The sequence below is a fragment of the Lygodium microphyllum genome, chromosome 17, assembly GCF_053477565.2.
Source record: "Lygodium microphyllum isolate KBCC chromosome 17, Lygodium_microphyllum_v1.1.10, whole genome shotgun sequence".
Lineage (NCBI taxonomy): Eukaryota > Viridiplantae > Streptophyta > Polypodiopsida > Schizaeales > Lygodiaceae > Lygodium > Lygodium microphyllum.
Genome location: NC_141151.1, coordinates 93,607,753 through 93,620,933, shown reverse-complemented (window position 1 = coordinate 93,620,933; position 13,181 = coordinate 93,607,753).

Below are 13,181 nucleotides of genomic sequence, written 5' to 3'. Positions count from 1 at the left end.
GAGAGAGAGAGACAATTGTTGTAGCAATGCATTAAACCTACCAACATTCATTTGAAAATGCAAGAACGATAGTCGACAACCCCTTTGGCAAATCACAGGGTCATGGTCACCTCCAAGTCCCCCAAAACGATGCCTACATATCATTCAGCAACAAATCCATCAACCTGCTTGTCTCAGAGACACTTGCCGAAAGTTCCCTCACTTCACCACCCAAACCACTCGAGACTTGTTGAAGAACACTCTAGGTGTGCTTTGTCTCGCACACAACACTGTGCAACCTTTATCTTGTCCATGCAACTTTGTAGAGTAAATGGCAAGTGCATCGACACGTGTGGATCAACTCATATGCAATTCCATCAACTCATTCATCTTGGTCTCGAGGCGTTTAAACTCGAAAAAACTTGAAGTAACCTCTGTGTTTCTTCGAATTCTTGATGTCCTTGGGGATTTAGTAACATGCTCTCCTTGTTGCCTTGCCGCTTCTTTCATCTTTCGCACATTAACTTTATTCACTCTATTAAACTCCACATTTTGGCTGCAACAAAATACACAAATGACTATCTCCCCAAAAAGTATAGAATACCTTGATGCAAATACAATTAGAATAACTATCTCTCATACCCATGCGAATGGCTCCAAGCAAGCAAGCGTCGAAGAGACGATGTTGTGGTTGTTTTCTTTAATTCAACCGAATTAATTGCATTTAATGGAGTCAAATGCACTATGTTTGGAACATTGTCCATAGCTTTGCTTTGTTCCATGATGACTACACGAAACTTTCAATAGAGTACAAGAGTCCCAATAGAGAAATCTCAGAGCCATTGAAGACACAATCGATAAACACATTTGCAACTGAAAACCCTAAATCGAAAATGTCTTGGACTTAAATATAAAAGAATAGTCATGCATAAACACGTGCGTAAATAACCATGCATGAGCACATACATACACAGTGCTCGCCAAAAGCCAATTAATGATTCCCCTCTCCAATGGATGTCCATTCATCCACATGTGCACATGACACTCACTAAAGGCCCAACAAGCATCACTCAAACTTGAATATATATTAGTCTCGAGGGTATCCTAGATTCGAAAGTGAAAGAATGCACACGTATTAGGCCCAAACATGCATAACCAAATTCATATATGGCCAGGCATGAGTATATACACACATCGCTCAACAAAGGCCGATTGTTTAACCTCCCTCCTCTCTCTCTCTCTCTCTCTCTCTCTCTCTCTCTCTCTCTCTCTCTCTCTCTCTCTCTCTCTCTCTCTCTCTCTCTCTCTCTGCCCTGCTAATGGATGTTCGTTCGTCTACATCCGTACATAGGTCTTGCCAAGGGCTTGAATGTGTTGAAGATCCAAAGGTGTTCGACACTCAAAGATGAATGAATACCAAGGTGAAAATATGAAAAAATAAACTATTAAAATAATTTGGATGAGATAGATAATATTTTTCAAAATGGAGATTTTCATCAATCAAATCAAATATAACAAACTCATTTAACAAGCCTTGCAAAGGTTATATATATCAAGTAAAGCATGGATTCAAGGATGTGCTTATGCGACAACTCATCCAAGTTAAATTTGTGAAAAAGCTATCTAGATAAACTTTGAAAAAACCAAGTTGCACATCAAGGGCAATGCTCTCAAGTGTAAGGGGATGACCCCACACGACGATCCATATGGGTTAACATTGTCAAAAACCTATTAAGACAAACTTTCAAAGAAGTAAGTTGAACATCAAGGGAAACGTTCTCCGATGCGATCAAACTCTCATTCTTGTGAGCAATTAACTCACATACGCCATCCTAGCACTGCCAATAAGATCTTTCATCTTCTCATCATGATCATCCAAGGATCCAATACATGGCCAATATTTTCGAACATGCTCATATATCTCCCCTATGTAACCCTTGATTTCTTCTAACTCGTCCTGTATCCTCCCCCCATCACAAAGGTTCCCTTCGTATTTCTCCTTCAAAATTCTCTCAATCCTTGTAGACAACTACCAATGCTCTTATCAAGAGAAATCGAAGCCCTTTGATATCGAAATAGTGCCTTCACTTGCTTCTCAAGCCCATCCAAGCGATGAATTACTCTCAAGAAACTAATAAAACTTTCATATCCTCCAACATGTCGAACTGCCTTCTTCCTTGTAACCTCTTTCCCTTTGCACATATTCATTTGCACGATGGGAGCGCACTGCACAACATTTGCTCCAAACACATTTTTGTCCTCCATGCTACACAAAACAAATGCGTCAAATCGAGGTGCATATCAATTATTCTTATCTTACCTTAAAATTTAGAAATAGTGAAAAATCCTAGATTACATTAGATTAACTTCCAAAGCATTAAATTTAAAACACATGTGCATTAGACGATATGATTGATTACAATAGGATTTACTATAGTAAGTAGCATCTGGAGTGAGATTTCAATTTGTTTATTCCACAAATAGGACTCAAGTGGGTTTTCAAGGTGCATTTGGATTATTTCAAGAAAATTTCCATGGCTCCCCAAGTGAGAGATTAGAGTTTTTGTCACAATGGATGTATCCATTTCATGATGCAAAACCCTCGTCGTGTGAACAAATTCAAAGATCAGATCCTTATAGCTACACCCTCACATGAATTGCAATGAGCAAAGTCGAGGATCGATCTGAACCCAATGTCATAATGACCAATGAGTTGGTTTTTTAATTAGTGTACCTAATGTTGCATGGTGCACACCATATAATATCCCCACTTCTACCAATATAACTATAGCTCACACACTAAGCAACCTCCTAAGTTTAAAAACGTCAATACTAGATTTTTAATGCCATTAAGTGTCATTATATCCATGCCAACCCCACGAATCGCAATGAGGAAGGCAAAGAATAGTTGTACCTCTCAATAATGAAAGTCATGATCATGAATAAATAAATAGTATTATAATATATAATATAATTTAGCTCCACTTTGGTACCTTTAGGGATTCACAATATAATACATATATCTTATAAAGTTATTATAAAACCTTCCACTCCATAAAATACACGTGCATTAGACCAATGAGTTGGCTTTTTAATTGGTGTACCTAAGTTTGTATGGTGCACACCATACAATATCCTTTCTTAGAAAATCATGCCCTAGGATGACGCAACACTCCCCACTCCTGCCAATAAAACTATAGCTCACGCACTAAACAACTTCCTAAGTTTAAAAGCGTCAATATAGGTTTTTAACAATACCCCACGAATTGCAATCAGCAAGGCAAAGGATAGTTCTATCTCTCAATAATGAAAGTCATGAGTTAATAAATAGTATTATAATTATAATTTAGCTCCTCTGGTACCTTTTTAAGGATCGACAATATAATACATATCTTAAAGTTACTACAGAATCTTTCACTCCATGTTTAAAAATCAACATAAAAGATATCTTCCACTCCATGTTTTAAAACACATATCCTAAAACATTTATTCCAATCCAATGTAGATCCTCATATTTTAAAGTGTGTGGGTGGGTATTCTCTACACAAATCCAACATTAATAAAAAAACCCCACAATTTCAAAAGCACACACACACATAGGTACTTTCCTTACTCAAATGTATACAACATATCACCCGAGTAGAGAGAGAGCGAGAGAGAGACGTGTCTCATACACTACAACCTATCTATTAGAGAGCAAGAGAGATAGATGTACTCTCCCCCTCTCTCTCTGTCTCTCCAAACCAAGCAACGTACTAACAAAACTAACCTATCACCCCGCCAATAACTAACCTACCAAATTATAAAATAGATAGAGAAAGAGAGAGCATGTGCACATCCATGATTAATCAATCAATCAACTTTTCTCTCACTCCGTTCTCTTCTTTTCCATATTTGATTGATTAACAATCTTTGCCCATGTTGCCGTCAAAACCAATTACAGCAACACCAATATATATATATATATATATATATATATATCTACCCCCACACGTACGTCAAAAGAAAGAGAGTCCACAACCAAGCAACAATCAATAAAACTAATAATTGAGAATCGATTAAACAATAATAAAATCAATTAATAATTAATAATTTCGCATTATCTCTTCCTCTAGCAACTAACCAACCTAGTAACAAAACCAATCGACATCAACCAACATTGAAGGAGAGGCCACCAACCTGAGAAATAGCCACAAAAAATCACCCAAAAGACACACAATCGCAAAAAATACTCGCATGCTCACAAACATGTAACCAAGACACCAACAAACAAAAACATCAACCACATGCTTAATCAAAATCACTAATCACTATTATAAGTAATTATAACAAAATATATATACGAATTAACAAACAATTAAAAGTAGAGGAATTACATTTAAAAACAATACGAATTAGTCAATTAATCAATCAGTTTTAATTTAATTAGCTAACTAATATTAAATAATAATAATAATAATAACTAATAATACTAATATATGTACTAATCAATGTAATATTATAGTATAAATATAACTATTATTCATTTAATTAATTAATTAACCTAACTAATTCACTAATACTAATATTTTAAGAAAATAATAAAGTATAAGATAAGATAAGATAATTCATTATTAATTCAATTAGTTATTAAATTAAAGTGATTACTAACTAATATCTATTACATTAAAAAGTAATATTAATTTACTATTATATATGATATTATAATATCCATCTTGATTAATTATTAATATTAATATTTAATTAGTTACTAAATTAAAGTAGTTTATTTACTGTTGAATTTACTAATATTATATATCTATCTTATTTAATTTAATTAGTTAGTTATTATTAAATTAATTCGACTAAAGTGATAATTACTTACTAACTAACTAATATCTATCCTCTTAAATATAATATAATATTAATCAATATTATATATATTTATCCTATTTAATTATTATAATCGTAATTATTACTATTTTATATATATATATATATATATATATATATATATATATATATATATATATATATATATATATATATATACACACACATACATACATACATATATTGTTTAATTACTAATTTACTAACATTTATTATTTATTAAATTAAAATAAAGCAATTACTAACTAACTAATATTTATCTTGTTAATTATAATAACAAAATATGTTTATCGTATTTAATTACTAATAAAATAAACTAATAATACATACAACTAATAACAATAACAATAAACTAATATCTATATCTATCTATAACAATAACAACAATAAACTAAAATCTATACCTATAAATATAATATAATAATAACACTAATAATACTAATAATAATATAAAATAATCAAACATATCTATACTAATAATAATAAGTAATAAAATAATAATAAATAACTAATGCATAGAACTAACAATATATCTAAATAAACCAAGTTGAATGAATTGAATAATGCCATAATAAAATAATAATGAACTAATAAAACAACCAACTAATAATAAATTGAATAAAAATAGTAAAAAATAAAAACTAATTAATATAAAAATAATTATTAAAATAACAACTAAACTAATTTAAATAACAAAATCAATAACAATAACAACAACAATAATAACTAATTAAAATAACATCATATTATCTTTATATCATTTTCTATATATATCTATACTAATATAATAATAATAAATTTAATAATATCTAATATAATATAGCTAATAAAAAATGCAATACATATAATTAACAATAACAACTAAAGTAATTAAATTAAATTAACTTAACAAAACAACAATAAACTAATAATAGTAACAAAACAACTAAACTAATTAAAATTAAAACAATAAACTAATATCTATATCTATATCTATCTAATCTTCCTCTTCTAAATCCAAATATAATAAAATAAAATAATCAAATGTATTTATACTAATAATAATAATATAATAATAAGAAATAACTAATACATACAACTAGCAATATATATCTAAATAAACTAAGTTGAATAAACTAATAAAACTAATAATTTAATAATAATAAACTAATAAAACAACCAACTAATAATAAATTAAATAACAATAGTAAAATAATATATATCTATATAATATTTTTCTTCTAAATCTAAATATAATATAATATAACATATAATATAATAACAATAATAATAATATAAAATAATAAAAAATATCCATACTAATAATAATAAGTAATAAAATAATAAGAAACTAATAAAGTAACCAACTAGTAGTAAATTGAATAACAATAATAAAATAATAAAAACTAATTAATATAACAAAAATAATTATTAAAATAACAACTAAACTAATTTAAATAACAAAATCAATAACAATAACAACAACATTAATAATAATAACTAAAACTATTAAAATAACATCATATTATCTTTATATCACCTTCTATATATATCTATACTAATAAAATAATAATAAACCAAATAAAAACTAAAGTAATTAAATTAAATTAATAATAACTAATATAATATAACTAATAAAAAATATAATACATACAATTAACAATATCTAAATAAAACAACACCATAATAAACTAGCAATAAACTAAATAACAATTAAACTAATTAAAATAACAATAACTATAATAAAATCAAAATAACAACTAATAATAAGTTGAATAACAACTAAACTAACTAATAATGATAAAATAATGCTATATAATAATAATAATAACTCATAATTCAATAATAGCTGAAAATATTAGAAACTAATTAATTAAAAATCCAACTAGTAACTATATAATAATATAATATAACTAATAAAATAGCCTATAAGAAGGAGCCAGCGGTCGGACACAGTTAAGTACTTGATGGAGAGGGAACCCTGGGAAGGATTCTTTGAGGAGTCACCCTTAGAGGAGCCCGGCGAGGAGAGAAATGACGACTATGTCGACTATGACGACTATGAATATAATTATAACTAACTATTAATAACTATATATTTATATTATATTTAAATATAACTATATAACTAAAACTTATTATTATTATTATTATAAGTATATTAATTAATAATAAATAAATCATTTTCTTAACTATTATTCCACGAGGTAGAGCGGGAGGCAAGGCACGAGGCTGCAAAGCGGGGGGGACACGTCAACGGCCAGGCGAGGGGGCACGCGTGAGCAGCCAGGTGGGGGCAGGGGGGTGCACGTGACAATGGCCAAGCAGGGCGCGGCAGCCACGATGCTCACGGGGCAATGCGGGGCGAGGTGAGGCGGTGCGAGAGCCGGGGGGTAGATGGCTACGACAGCCACGGGGCAGCGTAGGGTGGTGCAGGAGTACATGGACGAGGAGACCGAGCCTTGCCCACCCCCCTCCTTGAGACACACACACACACACACACACACACACACACACATATATATATATATAGAGAGAGAGAGAGAGAGAGAGAGAGCGCACAGAGAGGCAGAGACGACCTGTTGCATGTGAATGGCTCGACGTCTCGACCACCTGCTCCTTGGACTTGCTTGCTTTGTGCTCCGTGCTCCTTGGACTCGCCTGCTCCTTGGAATGAAAACTCGAATGTTATTTTTTGCATTTAGTCGTGCATGCATTAAAGGGCATCAATAGGTGATGGCCTCAATAGGTGATGATTGCAAATTTCAAATTTAAATTCAAATGTAGGTTTGGGGAGTGCAGAGGTTTGGGAGTTCATCGAGCCCACAACGAAAATAAAGAAGAAAATGATAAAGACATTGAGTATATGCAAGGCCTTTGGTTGTGTAAAGGAAAATTTGACGAACAACATAAAGAGAAAAGGTAGGAAGCATGGTTCTGTCCACACTCTGGAAGAATAGAAACAGAGTGGTGATGAAGAGGGAAAGGCCTCTTAGCAAAGAAATTCTAGTCAATATGTGTAAAGAGGATACACTTGCTTTATTAGGTAGGCTTACAAAAAAAGGACAGGTGTATAAGGTAACCTTTCATAGGCTCACTAAGTGTAGGTAAGCATGTGGCATTGCCTATCCATCTCTAGATGTTTTTTCATTCTCAATAAATAAACTGCGCATTATTTTATTTTTAAAAAGGCTATTAAGTTTTAGAAAAGCTGTAAAAGCTTTTATTTAAAACGCAGAAGGATGGGACGAGAAGAAAAAACAGAAAACGCAGTTAGTGTTGAAGAGTAGGCTTAAAAAAGCTTTGTTGTGCATATTTAAGAGAGACGATGGCATTGATTTTTGGGGGGGGGGGGGGGGGGGGGGCGATTGATTGCTGATTCAGAGACGGCCAAGCCCAAATCACTTTTATGCCAAGGTGGCGGACATCCTGGTTTCTGATGGAGAGAAGGCGAGGCGGAGTATATGGTTTTATAAAAATTTGTGTTTAAGCTTTTATGGAATCGGAAGGAGAGAACGTTGTCTGAATATCTGAATCACCACTCGACATTATCTCGTTCATATTCGAGGCCTTCTTAATTGGCAGCTTCGACTCTTCTTGCGGAATATACCGTGACGCCAAGCATTATTCTTTTCTTTGAGAATGTAGTGTTCTATTCCCAAAGTCTGCTATCTCTAAGGTTATTTTTGGAAAGAACGAAAGTGAAGGAGGATTTTTTAATTAGCTACACGTTTGAAAGAGGGGATAGCAACGATGTGAAGGAGGGATCATGTAGACATGGACGTGTATTAACTTTTCAGCTTATCCTATGATTGGCATACTGATGATCAATTACAGGAGTATTAGAAGCTGGGGAGGTTCTTCATGTCATATTTCCATGATATATGCTTAGTTTGAGCATGTTATTATGATGGATGACGCTAACGAGTATTTAGGGGTCATCAAAATTGACCGAGGCATTTGATAGCCATGGAGCAGCAGAAAAAAAGATGTTGGTTGTTGAGTGTTGATTATTAAACCGAGCTGGATTTATATATGAGCTTAACTCATTAAGAACTAATAAAGGCTGGGTTATTTACATGCACTTGGAATTGGAGTGAAATGTGATTATCATCATACTACATGTGAAATAAGTTGGGAATATGCAAATGTGGCATTAGTCACATTCATGTAAGTTTTATGAATGAAGAACTATGGTGTTTGCTTAAGTTCTTTGGAGGTGTATATGAGACTAATAGAATCTAACACTCGAGGCTTCTTATAAGCTTGTAGTTGGCGAACTTCGTTATTAGATACTAGCATCAAGCCACAACCTATTCCACCACTCCATTTGCTTGTGTGTCTTGGGTTGTGCGAGGGATTTATTCCTAATCACTACTTTTTCACCCCTCTCTCTCTCTCTCTCTCTCTCTCTCTCTCTCTCTCTCTCTCTCTCTCATTTGAGATCTCTCACTCTTCTTTTCATTCTCTTTCACAACTGTCAGTAAAAATGTCATGCTTGGATTTTCAACACTTTCTTTCTCAAAATCCCATTGCTGTAATTTTACATAAAAAATAAACATCGCTATTTGCCCATTCCCTTGTAGTGATAAGTGTGGATCATATTAAAGGGGTGTGTGAGTATATAACACTTTTGGAGTGCAATCTAGGAATGAGACATTGGATATTGCATTTGAGGCTAATATTATTTGCCTAGCTAACTTGTTATATTACAATTCATTTTCAATTGAGACCTTATCTAGCAATAGGTGGTGCTATAGTTCATCATTCACAAGAATGTTTCACAGTGTTGCAATCACTCGAAGGGTAGTGGAAGTCATGTATGTAGAATTTGATTTAAAAGTCTAGATCTATTTGTTGTTCTTCATTGAGCACAATTCACCTTCCAATGTGTACAATTAAAGCTTGAATGGTGTACTATTCCCTTTCAAATGAGCTCTTACCTTTTTCTTTCTTTTCTAAATCTTATATTTGGCCTTCCTGATCCATCAATATGTTAGTGAATATTGATTGGTTATCAAGCAATACTCCCCACATTAGCTAGTGCAAAGACTCTCACATGATTATGAGGCTTCACATTGACATGATGAGCCTTGTAATAGTATTAGCTATGCTTACCATCTTAACAACTTACAATAGTGCTAAGCATGTGAGTATAAGCTTTATTTGTTTATACTGAGGGATTTCAACCTCGATTACCATAAATGGTGGGATTGGCTACTAAGAAAATTCAACATGTAAAGGACCTTTCCAAATATCATTTTGATATTGTAAAAGGTGTGTATTTGAATGTTGAACAACATTATAAGAAGTATGCAAATGAATATAAATGTTCGATCACTTTTGATGAGGGTAACAAGGTCTACTTATGAGTTCTGTAACATTAAAGAGGTTGAAAGATTGGCCAATTCCCAAGCTATATCCAAGGTATTGTGACCCATTCATAATCCTTGAATGTGTTAGTCAATTGTAAAAGCGACCTAGTAATGACGATAGTCTAGTGGACCAAGGAGTGTTGCTAAATATTATTGAATCACGTTTTCAACCTCATGGCCTAGAAAGAATCTTTGATTTTCATGAGCATCCTACTTTCTATCATGTTTGTAAAGAAGTATTTGTCAAGTGGAAGGAGTTGAAGGTTTTAGTTGGAAAAACATTAATGCACTCAAGAAGAGATTTCTCGCTTTCATTTTTGAGGATGCAAAATCTTCTCTATCTTCAACCATGTGATTTCAAAGTCTTCAAGCCCAAAATTATTTGGAATCTAGAGTTATCTGTTGTCCAAGCAATTAAAGTGTGAACATATGGATAAAGGTAAGCCCATAGTTAATTTTTTTGAAAAATATTAAAGATCTTAAGGAGAATTTGATTATTGCAAATGAGATTTTGCCAAATGGTTCATTTATGCAGACTGCTCTCAATGGTCTTTTTGATTCTTATCAGAGCTTTACGTCTACTCATCATTTGATGATGAAAGACAATCAAAATGCTTGATCATATAATGAGCTAGTTTATGTTTGCTCCAATACACACAATATAGACAAAACATGTCCATTATGCATGCTGCAAACCAAGCTTTGTAGCTAGTTAGAAAGGTAGAGTCAAGTGTTTTACTGATATTGTACGACAGAATATTATCTCATTAAGGACCATCTTAAACTGGTTGCAAAAGAGGCCAACAAGAAAGAGGCTAGTATGGCTATTTATGTATGCCTCTACTTCTAAGTTAGGATTTGCAAATGTTATGTAGGCTACAGAGTGGGCATTTAGTGCACAATGTAGTTATGACCCTTCATTACATGATTCTTACACATCAATTGTGGATTTAGATACATGGTATTTGATAATGGTGCCATGAAGTGTGTCACTTCTCCACACAGTCTATTCACTTTGCTTGAGCATGCCCCTATGAATAGTACTATGACATGTGCCAATAACTTCTCTTATCCTATTGAAGGAGTTGGGAAAATTGTGTTGACTACTATTATTTGTAGTATTTCCACACTTATAGATTCTTTCCATATACTGGAGATCAATAAGAATTTGTTATTAGTTTCTGCACTTGGCCAAGATTGGCTTGATTATGAAGTTTGTTGATGGTAGATATACAATTTATGTCTCTCTCGTAGTGATACAATTATTGCATCTAGTTCATTATGCCATGATTTGTATAAGCTCAATAACTATGGGAAATATGTGGACGACATGGCATGTGCAATTGCAAAATCACAAGTAGTTTGAGATGCTAAACTTTGGCATGCATGTTTTGATGATTTGAATTCTGCTAGTTTGATGTGCCTACCAAAATTTGATACAATGTCTTCATTGCTTACTCTTGAGGCACCTAGAAAACACCTTTGTGAAGGTGTATATTAGATAAAGTGCAATGTGCTTCATTTCCAAAAAATGGTTCAATGAGAGCTATTTGCAAACTATAGCTTGTAAATTGCTTGTACTTTGTGACTTTCATTGATGGAGACTCCAAGTTTAAAGGTATTTTTGTACTTTGAGTTTGTTTGTAATCATGATTAAAAATTTGCTAGGATGAAAAGTGGGCACTCTCCATTTAGATTGAGGGGGGGAATATATGTCTAAGAAATTTAATACATATCTATCTGGCTAAATGTGGGATAAAACATCAATTTACATCATCATACCATAGCAAAATGGTGTAGTTGAGAGAGAAAGCAAACCACTCATGAAGATTGATGCACAATGTATGATTGAGAATTGAGATTTGCTACATAGTTTTTGGGCCAAGGCTATTTCATGTGCAATTTATGTACTCAAAGTGGTTGTACATGAAGGCTTTGTAATCTATCACTCCATATGAGACATAGCATGGGGAAAATCCATATGTGGCTCACTTAGGTGTTTTTGGTTGCTTGGCTTATGCTTTGCTACTAGTGCAACAACATAAGAAGTTGGATGACAAGGTTGAAAATAATATTTTTATTGTGTATAATAATGAAAGCAAAGGTTATATATAATACCATCCACAAACTAAGTGCATCTTCGTTAGCCGTGATGTTGTCTTTGTGGAAGATATTTTTTTACCTTTACTTTCATATATGAAAGAGATTGATGTATGTTGACAAGATATCTATGACACTTTCTTGCCTCTTTTCAATGATGCATAGCTACATGTAATGACAAATGAGGCAAATTTTCAACCTATGCAAGTTTCTCATGATAGTATAGATCAACCTATCTTTTATGTAAATGTGAATGATGTACTTCTTGATGAGAGTGTGGAGATTAGGTAGTCTAGGACCATGCCAAAATAGTTGGTGCAAACATTGTGTGATAACAAGTTAGATGTACATTTGGCTAGTCATATGTGTTTGTATTATTTTAATCTATGTTGGCTATTCTAGTCTATGTGATGAGGGGATGAGCTTGTGTCTTTAGGAGAGGCACAAAATTTAGAAAATTGGATGGATGCAAACCAATTAAGACAAGTGCTTGTTCATCATTATCTATCAATTATTTAGTCATTTGTGGTGGACTATCCTAGATTATCATCCATAATTCTTTATGCATGAGCAAGAATTGGATTTGAGCTACCCATGTGATATTTTTCCTTGCCCTTGAAATTTTTTATGCTAAAGGAAGTATTGGAATTTAAGGTCATGATTTTTGTAGAGAGGCCTTAGCAAGTTTATAGCAATACTTGTTGGTAGTGCCCAACTCCAATTTACAAGATGCTTTGTGAGAGTTACAAGGGATTCTCGAGAAATTTTAATGATAAGATCTCAATTTTACAAAGAAATTTTTAATGGAGATAGAAATCAAGAAGACCCAAAAAACACATTTATAGCCTTTTTTGGAATATCAATCTCTAGGTACTT